The sequence below is a fragment of the Haemaphysalis longicornis genome, unplaced genomic scaffold, assembly GCF_048455015.1.
Source record: "Haemaphysalis longicornis isolate Haplotype H1 unplaced genomic scaffold, Haemaphysalis longicornis Haplotype H1 scaffold_9, whole genome shotgun sequence".
In the NCBI taxonomy this organism is placed as follows: Eukaryota; Metazoa; Arthropoda; class Arachnida; order Ixodida; family Ixodidae; genus Haemaphysalis; species Haemaphysalis longicornis.
In genome coordinates, this window is record NW_027526460.1 from 110,241,498 (window position 1) to 110,265,691 (window position 24,194).

At 49.2% G+C, this 24,194-nt stretch overlaps 1 protein-coding gene across 2 annotated transcripts in view; it reads left to right on the plus strand.

Annotated features, from left to right (window-relative positions):
• Window positions 1–24,194, plus strand: part of LOC144152971 (protein Wnt-5b-like) — a 571,698-nt gene that overhangs the window by 179,001 nt on the left and 368,503 nt on the right. Inside the window, exon 2 of one of the 2 annotated variants that reach the window (XM_077684575.1) lies at window positions 14,725–14,780. The exons of the other annotated variant lie outside the window; for it this stretch is intronic. The gene's annotated coding sequence lies outside the window, so the exon portion shown is untranslated. The remainder of the gene's footprint in view (window positions 1–14,724; window positions 14,781–24,194) is intronic. 2 annotated transcript variants of the gene reach the window in all.

Consider the following 24,194-nt stretch of genomic DNA (forward strand, 5'->3'; position numbering starts at 1 on the left):
GGGAGCAGCGGGCGTAGAGGGACGAGGGCGAGGGGAAATTCCTGCTCCGCTAATGATAACACATCGATTTATTGTGTAAACAGAGGCGCCGCTCGCGAGTAAATATTTGTCCACGCGCCTACCTGAGCGCATGCGTCCCCTATACGCTGGAGAGATGCGCCGCTGCTGCAGGGGACAGAGGCAACCCTTTCGGCCCACTCTTCCATTTCCAACTTCCCCACTCCCTTCCTTCAACACACCCCTGTTTCCACGCTCGAGTCTCTCTGTGCCCAGCGCAGCACAGTCGTCACCACTCGCCTGACGTGCGTGCGTGCGTGTGTGCGTGGGCAAGAGTGCTCGTATACACTCACACACATGGAAGCAGGATGGAAGAGTACATTAGAGAAGGCGAGCTTGCGTACGTTTATGCTACGCCGAGCAGTTGCACACATTTCGAGCGTTTATTATTTCAGAGGAAGTAGGCGGGCGTCCGCTCTCTTCGCCCATTCATGGTACTTGCCGAGTTTTCTGCGCGAACGTCCAGTCCGCTCTCTTCAACGCCGGCTAAATCGTGAAGTCTCCGAGTTCGCTTGTCTCCATCCTCCCTCTCTCGTCTTTCGGTTGCAGAAAAATTTGCTTACACGAACTATATTTTCGATGACTGTTCGAAGTGTTAGCCAATGGCAGTTACGGGTTTTTGGTGAGCTTATTACTGATGCTCTCACAGACTGCAGATGAGTGGAATGAGTGGATCAGAGCGTGCGATGTGCGTGGCATTCGTATTGCATACTCTTTTTGAATACCAGGCGGATCGTACGCCAAGTTCTAGAATACGGCAGTGACCACTCCTTAACGCTGCGTGGACTGGCAAAGTCTGAAGGTCTCAAAGTCTCAATTTCCACCTCACGGCTGTTTGGTCCCCCCGCCAGGGGCGTAGCCAAAGGGCGCACACCGTGTCCCCCCCCCTCCCCCCCCCCCCCCCCCCCGAAAAAAATTTTATGCCAGGTTTGCATGCGGTTCAAGTCGCCAGAGCAACCGCCTGAAGTCGTCTGCAGGCGCGGAACCTACAGTTTTAAGGTCATGCACTTTCATGCAAAACGGAAAGCAAAGACTAAGCCAACGTCCGATCCCCACGGCCGCTGCAAATGCTGTAAATGGGAACATATACAGCCGGGCGACGCGCGGACGTCGCCCGGCTCCGAATATCTCCTGCTGCATTTTGCGCCGAATGCACCGAACTGCGCCGGCAGTAGGGGTCCCAGGTGTTGGTTTTGGGCGGGGCGATTTTTTTGTGTGTGGAAGGGGGGGGGGACGAATAAAAACCGCTCCCCTCCTTGCACCAGTTCTTCGGAAGAGGTGATAACCATGCTGGCGTGTGCGCGTATGCGGAGTAACAATTGCGCACAAATCACTTAGCGGCACAGTGGTTTTTGGCCCCCCTTAGGCGTTGCAACGGCTGGCTGGAGCCCGCATTTCTGACGGTCACACGGTCACAACACGTTTGCGACCTCGCACAAGTGGGATGCTTAAAAAAATCAAGAAGCTAGGACCTCTTGGGGGGGGGGGGGGGGGGGGGGGGGATCGCCCCTTTCGCTCCCCCCCCCCCCCCCCCCCCCCCCCCTGGGACCGCCACTGTACACCAGGAACCCACCGTGAGCCAATCGAGGCGGTCGTACTGTATCGCTGGTGGAACAGCAAGGCCGCAAGACGGGGCAACCCAGCAGGAAAAGCCACATATGGACATACATGTGGTCTGGATTCAAGCTTCATATTTTGTGATATATTGTGTTTACTAAGGTACAAAGTGTAATAGCATGACAGAGCATGTCACTGTATTTTGTTCAGTCAACTACCAAGCCATGATATGTTTACTTGCCTACCGACATCTCCTTTCATTGACTACTGCAGTTCAACGAAGTCTGCTGTATGAAAGTTATTGCTTTCTGCCCATCTTGTATTGCCTCCAGGTCAAAAAAACTGCACAATAATCTTTATGGCGACGCTTAGTCTTTTGTGGCCCATATTCCATTGATTACTTCGCCGCCCTCTTGGTTAGAATCAGCATTCTGTATTTGCCTAACCGCGGTTTTACCAAAACCATGTCTGTTCAAATAAACATCTAGAAACAGAATGAAATTTAAGAAACGTGCAACAAGCTCAACACTCAACAGCAGTGCAATAAGGTGCTCCGCTGAGCCCAGGTACTTTACGGTGTTACGAGCATAGCAAAATAAGAATAAGGTGATTACTTAAGGACGAAGACATAAGTTCGCTTGCTTCACTGCTATAATATTTGAATGTTCCGCAAGTACAGTAAAGGGCGATTTGAAGGTTATCGCTGAAGCGCAACTCGTTCAAATGAAGTAGACGAAACACCAGCTTTAACAGATCTTCCTGACAATTTTGTTTGTGCTTGATTTTTTTTAAATATAAAGTCTGACAAGTCTGTGCTTGATTTTTTTTAAATATAAAGCTTAAAACGGAAAGGGCGGCAAGTTGGTCGCAGGGGACATTGTTACAGCATGTAGCGCACCCCGCAAGGGAGAAAAGAGTGCGAAATACTGATTTGCGTGTTTCCGAAACGAACCGCTAGGCAACTGGCACGCTTGGCCGGTGGATGCTCGCGCGATGACCTTCAAATCATGCTCTACTGTATTTCATGGCTGTATAAAAAAATGATTCGTCCCTTTCTTAAAGGAAAATGTGAAACACGCGAATCTTGATGGTAACCACGCAATGCACGGCCACAACTGAGGCCTTCGTTGTTTGTTGGCCTTCACTTCCGCCTGACGAACTTCGGGGTCCGCACGCCACTCACGAGCGTCCTCACGATTACGCTCACGAGCACGTGCCCGCACAACCGCCTGCTTTTCGGTCGAACGAATCACCCGTGGCCTACCGACTGACCTACAATGTCAGGTTATCATAAGCATCATCGTCGTCGTCGTCGTCATCGACAAAATATTTAAAGGGACCCGGCAACACTTTTTAAAACTTTTTACTACATCCTAAATGCTTTCAGAACGTAGTCAACAAACACATCCAGTACTTACAATAGGACGTCACAAAGTACCTCAGCGAAAAATTACTGCTCTACGCCCATCATCAGATAACTTAGAAACTTGCTCAAGAGATTTTCCTCTCTTTCCCGGTCTTGGCGTTCTTTGAGCGCTCGAATTACGTAATTACAGAGATTTAGCGGCTATTGGCCAGCTTTCTTTGTGTTGAAGTAATAATCGCATTCGATTTCCACTTAAAAAAAAAAAGCCTCAAAAGCAAAGCAGAAACGGAAGGCGGATCTGCTGCAATGAGCAAATCACGCAGTGGCGCTCCGTGCCGGCGATAACTATAACTTTCACAATGCTCCCAGACGCGAAGGGAAGAGTGAAAGCTTTCACCAGAAGTGTTGCAGAGTATTTTTAAGGATTAAATCGAAAAAAAAAAAACATTTGGTTGAATTTGCGGCTTTATGCATGCGTGTACAGCAGAGAACGGAAACCAGGGAAAGATCCTGACGACAGCTTGGAAAGGGGGCTCACTATATAATCCCTGTTCACCGGTTCAGGGCCAAATGTGGCCAGAGACCTTGTTTCTGGAGAAAATTCACCGGCAAATAAGAAATGAAATTAGCCAACAAAATTCAGTATGAACACGTGAGCGTATTCCTCCTTGCCACCAATAAAAGGCTTTTCTCTCTCTTTACTTCGAAGGCGCTAAGAAAGAGGTCGTTGGACATAACCATGCGTTTATTCAATGAGCTGTTTCCTGCGCCTCAGCCTCCTGTACGTACAGCATTTGTCAAAAATTTCTAGGCCATTCAAAAACGGCTTACGTCAAACAAAAAAAATCAAATTATAAACCCACTCTCGAACGACGCTGAAACCTTCTAAGCCTGGAAGATATAGAAAACAGCTTTATTCCTTACTGTCATAAAATAATTTGGTCACAGGTGAACATTAAGCTCTTGCTTTGAATTCTTAGTAGTTGAGAACCCTCTTACGTGGCCGATAAATTTTTGACGAAAACTGTACGTGCCAGTCCTATAAAGGAAACTAACGGGAATATGATCTTCGCGTGTAGTATTCATTGTGCGTCATCATAATCATCGTCGTGGTTCTCTTCATCCACTTTAGGTACCATGGCACCAGGCCTGTTTCGTGCCGTATGCTGAAGGCCATTCAGATGACAGTCACGCTGAGCTTATGTACGATACAGTTTACGAGGATCGCGTGTATTTCGTAAAGAATTGAGACTGGTAGATTACGTTCCAGAACAATACAAGACGCACTCTAGTGACGCGAGATTCCAGTGTGATTTGTCACTGGCTGTAATTCATAGAAGAAAAACGGCTTTACGAAATTGAGCTGAAGAGAACTGGACAGTTTTACAAAACACAGTTGTGTTGTTTGAACCAGAGCATTCAGAATGCGAACAGCAGGCGAACATTAACACATTTTGCATTGAGTAGCAGAGTGGAACAACAAAGATTTCATAAAATCGCGAATTTCATATTATCGTAAGATTCGTAAAGATTAGTAAAAATCGTAAGATTTCACATATGTAAAAGATGAGCTCAGGAAGCAGTTCAAAAACAGACGCATCCAACTTGTTTGTTCCAGTTGTGTTTCTACTAATTCTAAAAATTTATTTAAAGATGAACTGCTAGTAATCGATGCATCAAGGCTGTTCCATTCCCTCACAGTCCGAGGTTTTGAAGCAGTCGGTGCGAACTTGGGTTCAGTTAGAGCTAATGCGTACTTGTGGCGTGTTTCTCTGGTTTTTGAAAGCGAGATTAAAGTTTGGACGTGTCGATATTTAGCTGGCTGTGGAGAGAGAGAGAGAGCAAAACTTTTATTGAGCAGTTATATGCGTGGGGATGGCTTCTTAGTCCAGAAGTCCAAGCGTCGTCTTCGCACGTTCCACCCTCTCCGTCAGCATGAACAACTGGTACAAAAGTTCTCGTCGAGCAGCTAGTGCTCGATTTTTAAGACTGGGTATGCCTGAATTCCTTTGTAGATCCGAGTGGGAGTCGGTTCGCCTATATTTATTGAAAATAAATCTGATTGCTTTTCTTTGAATATGTTCTATTTTAGTTTAGCATTAGTCTAGTTTAAAATGTTATGTTAGTTCAGAATGTTTAGTATTTAGCAGTGTGTGTATTGGGGGAGGGGGGCAGTGGCGGGTCTAAAGGACAGGAGAGAAGGCTTAGTAAAAGCAGTACTTAATCAAAACATGGTTCATCTTCAGGCACCCTTTAGTGACCCTTTCGAGGTTGCTCAGCCCGAAGAGTGTGATCCGATTATTGGTTATCTGGAGATTGCGCAAGGCAAAGTCTTTGGGCCTTGGAGTCGTTAGAGCACTCCAGTGATGTATACACGTACCCAATCGCGCAGATGACAGCCGCGCGAGACAACACGAGACTGGAGGGACGGGGAAGCCAGCGAGCCCCCCACCCAACGATAAGCTGCTAATCCGTGGAACGAGGCTGCCGTTTTAATGAATTCAATTAACCGTTAACGAAGACGTAATCCGCGATGCGGGGCCGCGGGGCCGGCAGAGGGGTGGAGGGGAGGGGTGGGTGAGTGAAGACGAAGACTACTTCGAGCAGGGCCGGCTGCTGAAGGTGCAAGTGTACACCCTCGAGCTCCTCGGTTTGAAGAATGTAATCCGGCTACCTGTACACTAAGTCGGACCAAAAAACCTTATCGGCGCACTACTGACAGAATGTAATTTGTTAGGCAGCCGCCGCGGACTTGTGTGTGGAGTGTTTAGAAGTCCGACCAAAAACACTGATAAGGAATTTCAGGGGCTTCTGATACATTGTAGACGTTGCACGTCGGGCTCGGATAGCAGCGCTCCGGTTGACGTGTACAAAGCGAAACCGGGTTGTCAGGGAGGGTGTTTCCTGCGTCTCCTGCGGTACGAGCACGAAAATACCAAATGGTCGGCCCACGATTCCGGAATTACGCCTTCCACTCTTTGACCGTTTGGTGGTACGAATGTATAGAATGACCGACCCAGTGTGATGTTTTACCGCATGCTCTTACAGGACACAAATTTGCTCCTCCCACTAAACTCATCCTTTTGGGCTGGTTTTCGTTTGGAGATTCGGGGCCGTATTCCGAGTCCCTCGCCACTCCATTTGCTCCATCCGCTCGGATGAGGGCAGGATTCCGTAATGCTTAGGCATGGGGAAATCGATTTCAAGGATCTCCTCCGCTGGTGGCTCGAGTAGGGGAGGGATTCAGAACACCAGGATAGGACTGCGCTGCGGTAATTTCATTTTACGTGACTTAACAGAAACCACATTCTAGAGCGATGCACATGTTAGTCTATTCTAAATACTTGGCATTTACAGCCTCAGATATTATCTCGTTTGCATGGATGTCCTTCTGTATTGTGCAGCTTCGATAGGCAAGAAAGGACGACACAACCTGGGATAGCGCCAACAACGTTATGACCGTAGGCGGTGTCACTTCCGCTTGTGATGTCTGCAGTGACGTCAGTGACACGAGTGCACCGAAGCAGCAGGGAAGCCGAACTAAAATGTTCTGGCAGGTCAAGTCAAGTCAAAAGATTTTATTGTAAACAGATGGTTGAGTACATGGTTAGGATATACAGAATTAAGGAGGTCCCAAAGTCACATACTGCAACAGGACCTCCTATAAAAACTGATATACGTGATTTGACAAAGCGCAACAAACAGGTGTTTTCAGCATACTATCTGGACAATTACTTTTTATTAGCAAAATTACAGATTTTATGTTCCAAAAATGCTGGAGAGAGACGGCAAAAAGCAGATATTGTTAGCAAACGCCGCGCCACAGATGAAATTGCGGGGCCGTTAGCTTGCCCAACTCGGTCTCCTACGGTTTCCCGTATAGGTGGGTGCAGCCCACGAAAGTCCCAATAACATTAATCATTAAAACTTCCCCGGCCCTTTGGGCTTATTATGTGCTTATGTGCTTGGAAGGCCTGGTGATACGTATATCAAACACTTATTCGCTGCTCCATCGTGTTTCCGTATTCTTTCTTCGCTTTCGGTTTTTCTACTTTCAACGTGAATCGCTTCGTCAAGCTACCTTACTGTTACTTCGTGTTCATGATTTACGCTATCGTTTTTTCGTCCTTTACAAAGATATAGTGCAACAAGTGGACAAGCCGCCGCTCCCCTAAAATCAGTTCCTCGCCGGCGCGTTTGTGTCACCCGCCAAGCCCCATTCCATACTTTGTTCCACCGCTGCAAGCGTCCGATGATACCGCTGTGATAACCCATTCGGCTCCTACACTGTAAAACGATTTACACCCCTAAGGGCGTAAATCACTGTTTGTAACTGACGCCCTTACAACCAAGCAGAAAAAACAAAGAAAGAGACCCTTAAGGATGTTTGTCGTTTATAACACACTTAATTCCTAGTAAAAACACAATAATATACCCTTTTAGAGGGTGTTTTATCGTTAATTACACCCTTGGAAAAGGTGTCTGCTTTTTGATAGGGTGTAAAAGGGTGTAAATCCTTTCACAGTATACCCTGGAGACCCGGGTTCAAATCTCATACGAACTGAAATGTAGTCTTATTTACTCTTTGTAACGGTGGCCATTTCCTGAACCAGACAACAGCAACAACGTCCGTCCTTCACAAAATAGGACTTCTAAGCCTTTCGCCTTAATACGCATTGAGGAGGAATCAGAAAGATAGCCAGCTTTCTCACTCCTGCGGAATTATATGCTCCCCTCTCGATGCTTCTTGTTGCAGCTGAGCGGCCCATGAGCGGGAAATGAGAAGAATAAAGCTTTACCATCCCTTCATAAAGAAAGTTTATAGAAGCGCGAAAGCCAAAAGTGCATCCAACCTTCGCTGAAAGTGCGTCCAATCGATCGTCAAACTTTCAAAGACCCAAATCGAAAACGAAGAACGAACATATGCGTCGATACTTCCCGCACCCAATAAACGCATCTACGAACGATCTAAATGTATACACCGATACGTGGTTTGTGAGAGAAAACGATCCCGGGCCATCTCCAGAAACGTCAAACTTGGGGAGGGGCGATGCATGCAGTGTAAAGGTTCCTTGGCGTTCGCGCCTTGGTGTTCTTACCAACGGAGATGAAACCGTTCGGGAATAGAGCTATACAGTTTTGCTGTAAATGTCTCTAATCCTTGAAGCCCGAAGCTGTCTAGCGCGAGGCGTAAACGAGTGTCCCGGTGTTTTTTTTAAAGACGATAGTCTTTCTTGGGCTACTTAAACCCAGAAATTTTGGTCTGTCTGTCCGTCTGGCTGTCTGTGACTCGATTCAGCCACCCGGCCAAAGTAAAACAAGGCCTGCGCAATAGTCTTATATAGTCACAGCTAAATGTGTCCGTCTAAATCCAGTAATGTTCATACTTGTCAATATTGTTGAAGAACAACAAGACATTACGCAAATATAAGACAGGAAATTAATACAGAAGCGATATTTGCAGCGTTCTTTTATAAAAAATCATACATGTTTGATTTTTGCGAGATTTTAATACTCCATCAACTGCAGAAAAAAAATCACTCCGCTGTCGCCTGCTGTCGCCCGCGCCATGTAGCTTCTGGTGGCATTTTAAGAAATCAAGTGGCAACAGTTATGAAAGGTTCCACTAGATAGGTTCCACGTTCTGCTTGGAACGCACGTGGACTAGGGAAACGCGGTACTGTAAACATTGAAGCATAGGCGCCTCAATTCATGCGCGTCTCCGCCGTACGGCAGCGCTGGCATCAAGGCACCCGGCCTGGAGCACCGGGAACGCGGTAAATTTAAATAGGCTTGAATAAACCTTTAGCGGATTTCCCTTGGGAGGAGCGCGACACAAGAGGAACAACATGAGAAGTGAGCGGGAAAGTGAAGGGAGCCATTTACTTGGCAAATGTCGACAAAGGCTATCGTCTTTTCTCGACATTCGCAACGAAAGGAGCAAACACGCGGCCAATTTTTTAGTACGCGTTACTAAAATCTTCAGTGCGAGGCGTAAACGAGTTTACCGGTGTTTTAGTACCGTGACTACATGAGACTACGATTTCGACGACGACAGGAGACGCCAACAGCCCCAGTCTTAGCCGCTAAGGGGCTTCGCTCCTAGAATTCTGCTATTGTCCTCCTTCTTCATATTCGATGCGTGCAGTATTGTCTTATCTAGAGGCGTTCCTTTTTCGGGATTTTCAAATAACCGTTTTGACACCATGGAAGCCCGATTACGCGCACGCGCCGTGTGTATAGAGATCTTATCAAAGCTTTTCGTTCGACCAACAGCTCTATGGGTAAATGAATTAATTCTTTGACAGGGCGCCATCTGTCCGATTAAGAAAGCTTTCGCTTTAAGAGAAGGGACAGGCGGAGCGTGATCACGGTGTTCTGAACTCCGCTGGTGCGCGGCAGCACGTGTGGCAAACAGGAATCAGCTGCACCTGTTCCTATTGCGGCTATATATAGTTCCAAGGCAGCACTGCGTCTGCCCTGGGGTGGATCCAAGGCACGTCACGACACGCAGATAGCTCCGCCATCTTCGGAGATCCACACAGGCGGATCAGTCGACATCTCCTTCACGAGTGGAGTTCAGTGCGAGGATAGCGACGCAGTAAAGACAAATGGGATGAAGAAACCGAGTACGTTGTTCGAACTTCGCGCCATGGCAGGAGTCACGGTGTGTATCTTCGAAGCTACTGCCAACTTACATGTAATTAAAGACGGTAGTCTTTCTTTGACTACATGTAAACACGAAAATGTTTGTTTATCTGTCTGTCTGTCTGTCTGTCTGTCTGTCTGTCTGTCTGTCTGTCTGTCTGTCTGTCTGTCTGTCTGTCTGTCTGTCTGTCTGTCTGTCTGTCTGTCTGTTACCATAATCAATAATAAATGTACTGTTGGGTCTCCGCGCTACTTGGTCACTTACTGGCGATTTGCGGGCCACTGTGAATCCACCGTCAGTGACCGATCAATGACCAATCAATACGGATCAGTAACCCTTGTAAACGGTTACTGGTCCTTAACCAATAACTTCCCTTAACCAGGATGAAGGAGATAAGGAAGAGGAGGAAGGGCGCAGTGTACGGAGAAAGAAGAGGAGGAGATAGAAAACAATGGAGAAGCAAGGGAGGAGTGAGGTAGAATGAGGAGAGGATTGTAGCGGTCCGGGGAGGAGAGGAGGGGTGGATTGCATGGGATAAGAAATGCAGGGAGGAGTGGAATGAGAATTGCAGAGGTGGGACGAGGGAAAGGGAAGGGGAGAGGGGAAGGGGGGACGCAGTGAATGAAAATAAGTAGAATGTGAAGGGGGAGGGGGAGGCTGAGAAGGATATAAGGAGGCGGAGAAGGAAGGGGCAGGGGTATCGTCTTTGAGGTCGTTCGCAGCGACAAACTCTTAATGAAATTTACGGAAGCTCAGGAAAGCACCCGGTACACGAACGGCGCCACAATCTCCGCGTGCGCACATTCTGTTTCGTCCCTGCCGCGCACGCGCAGTTCTGTCAGCTGGCCGCCGTGGCGTACCGTTGCAAAACCGGTTTTTCAGTCTGCTTTAACTAGCAGGTGCAATGGCACGCTTCCCCTACAGCTCGCATGCAGGCCCACTCAAGCGTTTAGCCGACTTTTTGGAAGCCGCGAGTGTGCAACGGACACATTTAAAAGCTTCTTCTCTGTACAGGCGTTCGGAAAAAATTTCGTTGGCTAGAGCGATGGTGAGAAGCCAGCGCCTAACAACGGTACAGCCACGCCTGTTCTTCTAACCTCTCGGAAACCTTGAAAGCCTGTAAAAATACCGAATGGAAAAAAGAATAGGCGGACCCAAGAGGAAAAAGACAACAACCAGACAACAAGGCGTATATGACGACGACAAACAAGGAACGAAACTTTCAGGTTGTCGCCCTCCCGTCAGAAAACTCCGCGAACAAGAAGGAAGCCCGAGAGAAACTGGGACGCCAGAGCGAGGCTGGGATCGCGGCGCGCTTCACCGCACAGCACTGGCGTGGGACGCTGCCCGCCTGCCGCCAGCGTCCGCGCACGCTCTTTCCCCGCGAGAGCTGAGAGGAGAAGCCCCCCATCTCAGGAAGGATGGCGACGGCAAGGCTGGCTGCTGCGCCCACTAGCGCTGTCACCGCCGAGACATAATGCCTCTTGAATGTCAAAGCTTAACTCTCAGTTCCTTCAGTTCTTATTAAATCCTAGACCTGACGTGCCACGTAGTAGCGGTTTGCTCTTGGAGGTCTCGTTGAGCACTTTAGCCTTTAGTTAAAGCCTTTAAGAATCTTTGGGTGTGCTCTGAGGCCTTCAGTCGCCTCGGTGGCGACGCCAAAAGTCGTCGTGGCTGGCTGCACTGGCGAGGAACGGAGCGACGGCGAGAGGGAGGCGGCGGCATCGATCGAAGCCCGCCTCAATCGACAGCGAGAGTACGAGTAGTAGAAACTTGGCTCACAATGAAATCCCCTGGCTACCCTCGCCTCCCTCCTCATCCAAAACTCTCCGTCTTTCTTTGTTTGGGTGCGTTATTTCCCTTCTTTGGTACTCTTTTTTTTTTTTTTTCATTTCCCGGCCTGCCTCTCAGGAAACGAGAAACTTTATGAGTGGAGAAGAGCGAGAAATAATAAAAGGGCCGACATTGAAGCCCGAGAGCGCTGAAGATGACGCTCTCGGAAGGGACGGACGTCGGAGCGAGAGACCGCAAATTTGATCCTCCCCAGCGCTGTCCATCTTCGCCCGCGGGGGACCATGTTTAGACAGAAAACAAAAACGAAGGCGGGAGACGAAAAAAAAAACGAATTAAGCCGGGAGAAGTTTGGTCTGTTGTTCCTTCTTTACTAATTCACGCAGAAATGAAAAATGGGGCGCGCGAACGAAGTGTCCTTGCTGCGCGGAAAAGATAAACGAGCTTTCGAGTAATATGATCGGAAACATCGAAAACGTCACGTGACGTCACAAATTGCGCGGCATCAACGGTTCGGTTCCTCTCAACCTATGCCGTGCCACTGAAAGTTGTGTACGGAAGTGCTTGTTCAGCGTTCGCGGGTGTATGTGTTCGCGTCGCGCGTGTGTGAGGCTCGACAAGCACAGAGCTATGCGCCAGTCTCTGCTTCGTTGTTTTCAGGGAATCTTCAGAATCTTGCGGTTGTATGGCAAGCTAGGAGGACGGAGCTGCAACGAAAGCGCCGTCAAGAACAACGTGAGCGTATACCGATCTCTAAGTCGTCGCTAAATGAAAAGACCAAGCCAAGCGGACTCTTCGATCCATGATTAGACTTTCAAGCGCCTAATACTTAGACAGGGGACGTAAAGGGCGTAGACATGCGCTAGATGTCTAAATATTTGGCGCTTGAAAGTCTTATCATGGGTTACCAATTGGCTGGAACCCACACATTGTTAAGCCTTGAATCCATCCAGGGTAGATCCGCCCAGGAGACACCGAAGAGCTTCCCGTCCTGCCTAGTATCATGCCCAAGTTAACGCGCAGTCGAGGGAGCAACGAGAAGAGTGTTTGGAGGCGGCGCGAAATTTGAATCGTGAAAGTTGTACGCGAGCGTCGAGCTCTCAAAACAAACTGCCCAACAGCATGAACCTGAGGCCAGAATTTCAATGGGGAATTCACTGGGAACTCTTTCGGCTACGCTTGCTCCGTGTGTACCTGCTTGTGGCGTAAGCGGTACGTGCCGACGGCATGGGAAATTCCTGTTGCAGCGATTGGAGCTATTCCGATGAGAGTATCTTCACGGTTCCCAACACAGTTAAGGGCTCTGCCGTCAAGGAGAATATACATTGACGGCATAAATTAGAGAAAGTGCGCTTACTCGAAATACGGGTTCACTCCTTACAGCGTCTCTCTTTCAAGCTGTACCCAAGCTAGATCTACGACATCGTTCCCGAACTCCTCCATTCGTCATTTAGAACGCTCGGCTGTTTCTGATTACTACTCCCGTTCACAGCTCGCCCGAGCTTCTTCTTAAGGTGAAAAACATATGACTCTCCAAACGCGAGAAGTGACCACCGTCGTCAACACCAATGACTGCCGCTATAAATTGAAAATAATAAAAAAAATCCCGGGCCATCTCCACTAACGTGAAACCTGGGGAGGGGCGAAGCATGCGGTGTACAAGTGTATTCTTGACGCCTTGGCGTTTTTTCCAACGGAGATCATACCTTCGGGGGTAAAGGTATGCAAATTTGCTGTTAAAATATCCCATCTTTGAAGCACGAAGCGTTCTAGGGCGAGGCGTAAATGAGTGCACCGGCCTTTTTTACTACGCGTTACGTTCTAGCACGAGGCGTAAACGAGTTTCCCGGCGCTTTAGTGCCGTGACTACATGAGACGACTACGACAGGAGACGCCAACAGTCCTAGACACTAAGGGGCTTCGCCCACTAAAAAATAACACCTTTGTGTTCGTGTGGGATTCGATCCCGGGTCTGGAGCTCAGTGCGTCACCACTGCGCGAACTCGACGTTCAGCCAAGGGGGAAACAAGAATCAGCGCGGTGCGGGCCTCGTGACAGGTGAACGGGGCGGCACGTGAGCAGAACAAAGCACGCGGAGCGCATCTCCGATTGTGTTGGAAGCTGCCGCGTGAAGTGCAGCCAGTCTGCTTGCCGGAATAATTCGCGAAGTCAAAAGACTTGAAGAAACTGACGCAAACATGATGGAAAAGAACACGAGTTTATTAACCCGAAAGCTTTCTTATTTGAACCGATGGCATTCTGTCAAAGAACTAATGCATTTCCCCGTAGACGCGTTGGTCGACCGAAAGGCTATGATAGGATCTCTGGACACACGGCGCGTGCGTGAAACAGGTCATCCACTGTGCCGAAACGGTTACTTGAAAATCGCAAGAAAGGAGAGGTTCTAGATAGGAAAATACAGGCATCGGTGAAGAAGGAGTACAATAGTATGTACCGTTATCTCATGAACCACGTGTCGGTATACATTTACATCGTTTGTATATAGACGCATGCGCGAGAAATCGTCACATGGGCTCGTTTTTCGTTTGATATTTGGGGCATTGAAGGTTTGACGATCGATTAGATGCACTTTCGGCTAAGGTTTCAATTGGACGCACGTTTAGCTTTCGCGCTTCATTCAACCTTCCTTCAAAAGGGGTGCGAATTTTTTTTCTTATAATTCTTAGACTTCAAACCACGTAAGCAGACTTAAAATATCCATAACGAAATTTCCTTCCTCTAAGCAGCGATGAACACGTCCACAATTGCTTTGCGCAATATTTTCCAGGGAGCCGAGCTCACCACTGCATGACAGTCAATTTGGGAGAGAAAAAGGCGAAGGAAATAATTTTACCACGAAAGTGTTTTATTCCGGGATTCACGAAGATTTCGCTTACGTCAGTTCCGTCACGGAAGTGACGCCAGTACAACGAAGCAAACGGCCTGTAAAGGGTGAACCCCTGCACACTGGCTCTTCTCGCGGAAAAGCAACCTTTAGTACTAAAGAGTGCGTTATACTCAGGGTTGTTTGTTTTCGGATTTTATATTTTAACACGAAAGTGTTTTATGCCGGGATACACCAAGATTTTACTGACGTCATATCCGTCAAGGAAATGACGCCAGCACATCTTTGCCGAAGCGACCCGCCAGCAGACGTCGCTCGCCAAGCACACCCACAAGACAGCCGCCGACCCAAAAATGATGCTCAGCTGCAGATTTCGCTGCACATTTCACTTTTGTTGTTTTACCGATTCCTATGACAGAGAAACTAACCACAGTTTTTTTTTTTTTTTTTTTTTTACAGACACTTTTAGTCCAGGGCGGCAGAGGCTTCAGGAGGATCTGCGTAGCTGCTCCCGGGTAAGCCAGCCTCGCCTCTTATAATGACAGTGATTGGTTGGGGATGCGGGTAAACGTTGGGTGCCGATCGCTAGCCCTAAGTTGGAGTTAATTCCGCAGAGTAAAAAAGGCGGCGGGGCTAACGCACGGTTACAGGTGTTTAACCCTATCGCATATGTGAGTCTGCATACATCAGGGAAACGTCACTGGCGCGAACTTATAGCGTATGTATCGTGAATAGGAAGCAGTGGGATGTTTTCCGTCGCAACAACTAATCGGGCAAAATACGAAGTTACGACATGCTCGTTTAGATTACGCTGGGGACATAGTAAGAAACTTCAAGGGGTTTGAGTAGAGCTGCAGTTCTCCACTGTACCACCCGCTTCATTTTTACAAGTTCGGCGAAGCAAATACCAAATGTTCCACATTTGCCATGCTCTGGAATACAACGCTTCATGAGTATCCTTCTATATTTTGACTCACTCAACGTGGAAGCTTATTTCATTACCACGGAACTTCGCCATTCTTGCCACCAGTTATCGCAGTTAGGGAGTAAACGCTGCTCGATACAGGAAAGAGAGAGGGGGGGCTATTTAATGTGAACTGGTGAGGTCAGCCCTGCTAGTGACAGGGCTTGCTACGCCAGTTGGAGGGTGACTGCAGTGATGAGGAGTCAACGTTGGACATTAGGGGTACAGCAGAGAGAGGGCAAACAAAAAAATTTCACCATCTGCCCGTAGGGGAACCCTGAGTAGTATGCGAAGCAGCCATGGGGTCGACTCAAGTTCCCATTAGTTTTCAGTTCGATCGCGGCGTTGCGGGAGGAGAATGAGGGGAGCGGAGCGCGCGCGCGCGTCATTTACACCGCGGAGCTACAGTGGCGCGCGCCCCCAGCGGACTATGCAGCGGCTACCGTCGCGTCTCTAACCCTAAGCTGCTTCGCATTATCGCGCGCGGAGCCGCAGGTGTTGCCATTCGTTGGGCAATCCCGGAGAGGAGAGGAGCTTCGGAGAGGAGAGGAGGAATGCCTCGCATACTACTCAGGGTTCCTCTACGGGAAGACGACGACGGTGGTTGAACGCGAAGCTATCTCGTGATAGATTATTTGGTTGGCCACTCCCTACGGGCATCCTGCCACAATCATCATCAGCGGTGCCTGGCCAGGCATGCGCAGTGGGTGTGGGGACGGAGGACAACAACGACAAGGGAGGGAGGGACACAGCCCCGAGCATGAGATGCTTCGCATCTACAAACGTTGAATGCGAGGTACAAGGAGATGGTGCCAGCAAATTTTGAGGCAAACCCTGAACCAAAATACAAAGTAAGTGGTTCAAAGAAAGGAAAAACACCAAACAAAAAAAAGTCAAAGTAAACATTATAGTGCGGACAAGTATATCTGGAGACACTCGCACCGTTTACGATCTAAACAGACTCTTGCAGTTCAGAGTCCGACAGGGAGCATAGCTGAGGGTCTGGCGCTTAAAATGAGCATACCATGTGTACCGTATGTTTCGTTTGTTCTGTTTGTACCAGAACCCGACTGGGCATTTGCGCATTCGTTCTGAATTTCGATGACAGGCGTGCGGCCCTCGCCGTGCCCGCTCATTCCTTCCGCTGAAGGGTGGCCCGCCTTGCCGTACCTGCGCGCGCATGCGCACGAAGGTCCCGGTACACGCGGTAACACGGTACTCACGTAACATACGGTACACTCGGTAAGCTGAAACTCTCTATTATGGCGGAAATCAGCGGGAGGTCAGGGGGGAAGGGGGGGGGGGGGAAGAAAGCAACTCCAGGCGCGAACACGCTTGTAAAAACGGCCTCTTCAGGGTCTCTCAGGAGTCTTCAACATTGTCTCGTCCTGAGTCGAGGAAAACAGCGGCATCACGAGAAGCATGGGCATGGGTGCTACACACAAAAAGGGCATGGGTGCTACACACGTCGTCGGGACACGCGTTAGCCCGGTTCAGTTTGGTTGAGATCATTTTTAAAGCAGCACACGAACTTGGTTACAGACACAGCACAAAAAATGATGAACTTTAAACATAAGTAAGTTGCTGCCAACTTGTAGTTTTTGGAAGTTTTTGCTGTTTTAGGATGAATAATAAGCGGTCAGTCTATGATTGCATCTGTTTCCTTTTTTTCACCTTTGGGAAGTTACAGATATGCTGCGATTACAGTCACTATACGGCTTCCGTAATCCGATTGCTTGAATGGCCTTATTGCAAGGCTATGCTGGCTTCCTTATGCGCATCGATATGTCCCCCGCAACCTTTTTAAACTGGCCAGCACTTCGAGTATAGCCCTCCCCATGAAGTTTCCCGCGACGTCAACGCATCTTTCCGGCGACGACGCCGCGATGTCGTGCAAGCATGTGGCTTCCCCCAAAAGCACTTGAAGAGCACCGCACCAGATATCCGCTGAGCTCTGTTCTAGACGTTTCAAGGGGAGGAGGCTCCGCGAACGACGCTCGAACGAACCCGTTCTAGGCATTCGGCCCTTCAAAGCCGAGTCGCTTTCATTACGCAGTATTCGAGAGGACACGGGCTTCGGAGGGACGAAATGAAACGGGGCGCGGGGTGATGCCGTGCACAATAAGGACGCATTGTGCTACGTTCGTGCACAGCCGAGAACGCAAACCCCCTCACGCTTCGCGGTTCATTCGGCACCCACCCCGCTTCCGCACGAACCGCGGACGAATGTGCTGGGGCGGTGAAACCGCAGGGGGCGCGCAAATTGGAACCCCATTGACGAGGTTTGGCTGAGTGGGCGACCTTGCGGCCATCGTGCCGTGCCGAGCGAAGTGCGACCCACAGAAGAGGCGACCCGTCGCCACCCACCCGTCATCACATTTCTTTCTCTGTGCTCTTGTAAAAATAAAAAAGAAAAGTTTGTGTCAGTGTCTTCCCCTCTCGTGATGTCTTAATACTTACATGCGGCAACTGAATAGTGTAGCTGTTCATCATGCGCTTCGTTTTCTAACCCCCTGGGTTGATTCTCGATATTTTGTCGAATTGCGACCGCTCCTGGCTATCCCTTTGCTATGAGTCTTCACACCCCCCTCTTCTGAGATCGCGGTGTTTCCCTTGCGAAGGTGCAAAACATCGATGTTCGCGGAAGCACACTGGACACTAAAGTGATTTATGCGACCACGGATAACGGTAGCTCGCACCCATGTTCAAGGCGTTATAGTTAAATTTATAGTTCCTATCAAGCGTTTCTAGGCCACGCCGGATGCCATTGTACCCCAAATCACTGACATGAGAAATAGAACCCTCGAGTCCTAACCTAAACATTTATTTCGAGGAAGCTTCTGAAGGTATTTTTTTAAATACTGATGGCTTTTAGGATACCGGAAAGATCAAGTGGTAGTTCTGCGGCAATTTTATAGCATCTGTATCGAATGCGGTGGTCTGTGTACTTTTGACAAAAGCTCTATTTATATGTGCATTCAACGAGAAAACCAGTCTGTCTGTCTGTCTGTCTGTCTGTCTGTCTTTAATGCCTGATGTGTTACACTTTCACCGCATACGAAAGTGATGTTAATAAAGTGCGCCAATGCTTCATGTTTTCATATAAGACCACCCTTATTGCCCCCTTGAAATGTATTGCCAGCATTGCACTTGTGTAAAGCAGTGAAGCCCACTTTAAAAGGGCTCAGAACATAGCGTTTTAAATGGAAACATGGGCTGTAGGTTTGGGCGAGTTGGTAATCCATGCTGCACTTCAATTGCGCCAAAAAGGAACGAATACTGGAGAGAGACGACACGAGACCGAGCGCTCTGTCCCGTGTCGTCTCTCTCCAGCCTTCGTTCCTTTTTGGCGCAGTTGAAGTACAGCATAGAAACATGGGGTCATAAGGGTACTCAACAAACAGCCCTGGTTCGTACTTTAATATCACACTTATCACCCATGAAAAATGAAGCAGTCTTCGCAGCGATGCATCTGTGCGTAGCATTGAAAGTGACTTTGAAATGACTCTATCTATAGCAGAGTGGGTTACGCATTTGCCCGACAAGTCTCTCTTGGTTGTTTCTGCGTTTTCGTTTTGCCATTCTCAGATAAGGCCGAATGAACTGGCTGAGTTTCACGCCTGGTAAAGGGTGGCCTTTTGCAAAACCGGCATACTTTTTTTACTCACTCGACTGTGCAACCTCAGCTCAGTATAATTTAGGTACCTACGATTGCAGCCACTATCAGACTATGAGGCTTAGCCCATAGCGTACACATACGAGTCTATTTTACCTCGCCATGGATACTGCTAGTTCAGAGCTTTTCGATTTAGGGTGCCCGAAGAATAATTACAGATGTCAAAGGACGTGGCGATTTGAGTACTAACGGTGATCTCAGGCTTGCCAGTGTGAGCAATTTCACTAGCACTCGGGCTGGTTTAAATATCCGACAAATCAATAATTTGAGAGTCTATTATTTCAATGAATGAATGAATGAATGAATGAATGAATGAATGAATGAATGAATGAATGAATGAATGAATTTATTCCCCTTAAAGGGACACTGAAGTGATTTGTAAACAATGCGGGATTACGAGCGCAAATTGTAGTCCGGAGTCCCTAAGCCCTGTTTCGACCCCTCTGAGCGCGTTTACGCGAATTTATTTAGTAGAAAAATCAATTCGAAAATGCTGTCCTCCTTTCTGCACTCTCGCCCATTTTCTGTGGCGTTTTCGTGTGACGTCAGCAGGAGAGGAGCTGACAATTGGCTGCGCTACTGCACGGCTCGCCGACCTTCCGCGACCGAGTCAGTCGGCCCACCGTTTAGTCCGCCGGCCGCCGACGGGTCGTCGCAATTCGCTCGATCAGTTGAAACTAAGCCACAACACGTTTGGGAATGGAAGAATGTGCCTTTCTTTACTTCGTTAGTTTGTACACTGTCTAGCTCCAAGTCAAGGTCGCTTCACACAAGCGCTGCACAAGCGCACATGCGACGCTTCGCTGACTGGTACTCCAGTAGGAAAATATAAGGCCTCTTGAAGGCGGGAGAAGAGTCAGCGAAGTCAATATAGGTACTAGGGAAATAAAATCAACTGATATTTTTACCGTACAGCGTAAACCTAGGGTGCGGGAAGCACTTTCTTGCGCTGGGCGAACAAGCACAGCGGTCAGCAGCACGACTACGCATCTGCGAACGCTTTTCCGTCTACGAAATGCCATTCCTAGACGTGAGCTACTGCGGAAACTCGGGGGACGCTTACTGCACGAGCGCAATACAACAAACAGTCACCTAAGCTGCTCGAAATACTAAAACTAAATAAAAGTGTAAACTGGTTATACATTATATACCTTATATTTCAATCGTCGGGCAGCCCCTGCGCGTGGCCTGGTGGTTTGGGGCGCTAGGTATGTCATCACAAGTGTTTTGCCAGTCGCAAGTTCGTATCCTCGCGGGTACATGCTTTTTTTTTTTTTATAAGTAAACTTTTTCTTTTTTCGCCGATGTTTTCTATACTGAGTTCATCTTTTTTTGGGCCGCAACGTTCATTGCTCCACGAACTAGTCCACAGAACTCGCGCAGGCTGGCACTGGCGCGCTAGCGAGTTCTCGTTGGCGTGCTGTTGCCATAAGCACCGACTGCTTGCGGGTAGCGGGCACAGGCCACAATCAACAGCCGCTTGGCCTGGTGCGAGCACGCTTTTTACGATACAGGCATGAGTGAGGAAAGCTCCAAATATGGGGGAAAAGTGCATGTATTTGAGCGTCTGCGGGGATGCGGAGGGCGTTCATGCACTGCGTAGGCCTCGGCTAATGAGTGCTACGATTCCAAGCCGTCCTGGGAGGCTTATCTTATGCATTTTACACTCGACAACATGGCAGAAGTGCGGTACTACGATTACTGGGATATTTAGATTGCCCATCCAATGACGCCATCGGATGTCAAACATGTTGTTTTACAGAACCGAAACCGAAACCGAAACTTGTTTGATTGCTAACCTTGGGCATCGTCCAATCACGGTGCCCCCTCCTCCCAGCGTCACAGCTTAGTTGGTGCGGCCGCCGCAAACCGCGCATGGCAGTTTTTCTTCTTTCGCGCTTTGTAAAATAATTACCGATTTGTCAACCGGATAAACGATGAAAAGTGTGCTAATTTGAGCCAGTCTACGCAGTGCAAGCAAAAACGGGAGCTTGACAAATTCACTTCAGTGTCCCTTTAAGGATTAAAAATATTACGAAGTGTGATCTGGGGAAAAATTGCCTGCAGAGTTTGATCCGCCCTAGAACATTTTTTCCTAAAACTCCAAAAGGTGGCGCGGTGCTCCCGCGTATATTCCCTCCTGATCGACTGAAGACTAGGCCAGACGCCCTTTTACTCTCGAGCCCAACAGCAGCAACTAGGAGCATACGCCGACCAACTTCCAAACATACCCCGTACTGTGCATCGAAGTCTGCTTCGGAAGCTCCCAACGCACGCCGAACTAGCGGATGGACCGACCAAGTGGGCACCAGCACCACCACCACAACGCTCGCGTGCGCTTCCCCGGCTGTCCTGCGTGCGCCGCAGGTCCAGCGTCGGTCGAGCGGACACCGGGGCCAGCCAGCCAGCCGGCGGAGTCGGGGTTTGCGTGCCTGACGCCGAGTTCGGTGGAGCGTAGACGACGCAGCGCTCGGAGAATGCACGCCGCGCGCTCCCACGCCTCCCTCCCCCCGTGCCGGCCGGCAGGACGTCCGAGGGGCGGAAGAGCGCCACGCAGGAAGTCGAGCCAGCGCTGCCGCCAGCGTCGCCGCCTCCCCCCGGCGACCTCCCTCCGGGGATGCTGCTGCGGCGTGCAGTGAGCCACGACACCGCGCGACACATGCAGCCTCGCTGTCTCGTTACGCCCCGCCTCCCTCCCGGCCCGTGGCGGCGAGCTGCGCTGCGCGTGCGGCGACCGCGACTGGGAGACGAGCGACTTCCACGCGCGCAATTCTCCTGCGGGATTATTTGGCAGGATAGTTTACTGACGGTGTCAATTCCGTGCGACGGTCTCTGTACAACGCAACTTCCGCAAAGTGATCAACGGTTGTATGTAAGGTCGCACGGACCTTTGTCCGGAAATAGCGTTAGTTGGGGACATTGGTTTCGAACCTATATATTGTAGTGGGGTTTATTGAGAGATCCAAGGAACGGAGAGGATCAAGCACGGAGGCCGAAAAAGCTCGAACAGCCGAAGAAGCGGGCGAAACCAGAACTGAACTCGATCGCACTGGGCATGCTGCGCGCATGATGCGTGGGGATTGTCCGTGGGATTGTCCTGGTTCAGCTTGGATTCCGGATTGAGCTTGAATCCCGTGGCCTTGACCTCTTTTCTTTGTTACAATATATACATTGTTCGTTAGAATTTCGTCTGTAGTACGTGTTAACGAGTCCGTGCATCATTTGCTATCGAAGTAGAGGCAATGCGCAAGCGTTTGGTTGACAGCCGGGTAGGCTGGCCTTAATTAACGGCAAGGTTTGGTGCGTCTGCTCGGTCTTGTTTTGGGGGAAAAAAATAAAGGCAAAGAAAAGGAACACGTTACAAAACCGCCCAAGCTCTTTCCTATGATTTCGGAATGCGTGAGCATCACTTCCTGTTGAGTTGTGTAAGCTTACAGGTAAGTGGATATGTTGACGTCGTTTCCAACAAGAATTGGTGAGCCTCTGATGGCGGCTGTCATCGTCACTAGCCTATTCCCCTGATTGGGTATGTGACAGCGTTGGGGGTTCGTATGCTCGCTATGCAATCAATTGGAACTTCAGGAATCGGCCGTGAGCTTATGTCGACTGCTGTCAGCGACATTCCGTTTCCAAGTCAGTGAAGGCCGGGAACTTCCTATTACCCTAGCGCCGTCCAGCAATTAGCTTTGAACAGTGCCGCAATCATCTTGATGAATGGATAGAACGGGCTTGCTGTTGGCTTCTGTGGTCTAGCACTGCAAGGTAGCGTGGCGGCTTCTAATGCTTACGTTCTGGGTTGTAGCCCTATCGAGTTTACCTTTTTTTATTTCCCGGATTTGCTTATTGGAAGAAATGCTCCCTCAGGTCAGCTCTACGCATTCGGCGCTCTAGCTGACCGTTGCAGGCATGGCTAGAGTGCCGTCCGACGACATTCGAATATTTAACACTAGGCTAGCACCGGCCGAAGAGTCTGTCGTTGTAGTGTAGAGGAACCGTCTTAGCTTCTATATCCCAAAGTCGGTGGTTCACCTCGGTTGTTTCTTTTTTTTTTGTCATTGCGTAATTTTTATGCCTTCGGTTAGTTTGGGTGTTTTAAATAATTTCTTTGCGGGCGTTAGGTTATCTTATGTTATGTTTAGGTTAAGTTTGCCTAGCTTTGCGTTATCTAGAGCGATGTACTGCCAGACGCGACAATTTTGTTATAAAACGCCGGTGGACGTCGATATAGTGGAGAACTTATATACCGTCGGACGGCACTCTAGATACGTCCTTTCGTAATTAAGGGTGGTTTAGTATCTGTTAAGCCAATTTAGGTGTGGAGAGGAGCCTGTCGCCAAGTTCAATTAAAGTTAGATCTGCATCGCACCCAAATTCGGGTCCTGCCTACACTGACTTGCAAACGGCAAACACCGCCTGCCAATCCACCTCAGTGGTGTTGCATCCGGGAGGGCGTACCCGAGCCGAGCTCCGTCGCCTCCGACATGCGTGTGGTAGCGTGTAGCGTGGTGAAGCGAGCGGCCAGCCAATGTTGCTGCCTCGAAGAAGACCAGAAGCCGAAGGCAAACGTAACTCGTTTACTGCATGGCGAGAGATGAGCCGAAGCCAACGAACAATGCCCCGACGGACGAGCTTACGGTACAGGACTCGAGCAGAGTGACAGCCTTGATTCACTGCTCAAACAGGAATGAACTACAGCGCTTGGGAGTCTTATTTATACCCAAAATGCCAACGGTCAAACAAGCGTTCTCTCTAGATTGTGCACACGACACGAACGGCACAGACACACAACACTCTTTCCAGAGTTCGTGAGCGGTCGGTAGTAGCGGCGCACGCCGAGTCCGAGAGAGGGGAGAGAGGAGGTCCCCGCAACGGCTTCCGCATCCTTCGGGACAAGTTGAAGCATGCCTCGTCTGCCAACGCCGAAGTTTGAATCGCGCCGATAGCGAGGCGCCAGCAATCCAGACGTGTAACAGCTTGTTTGAATCCGTCGGCTGCAAGCGAGTCACCGACAGAGAGGCCTGCTCGAAAGGCGTACGTAGTGGAGCCTTCGCCACAGAGCCGAGGAGTGTTGCACAAAGCCCAGCGGCGGGCTGATTCGTAATAGTGGGTATAATGTTAGGCCTATATTCAGCCTTAACGACTTTAACGTTGATCTCACGAGTCTGACACTCAGACACACCAATACACTGCAAGCGGAAGAAACAGCCATTGCGCTTGCCATCTCTCAAACTGAAGTCATGGCTGTCATCTCACACTCACAGGGAGCATGCAGGAATTATATAAATGGAC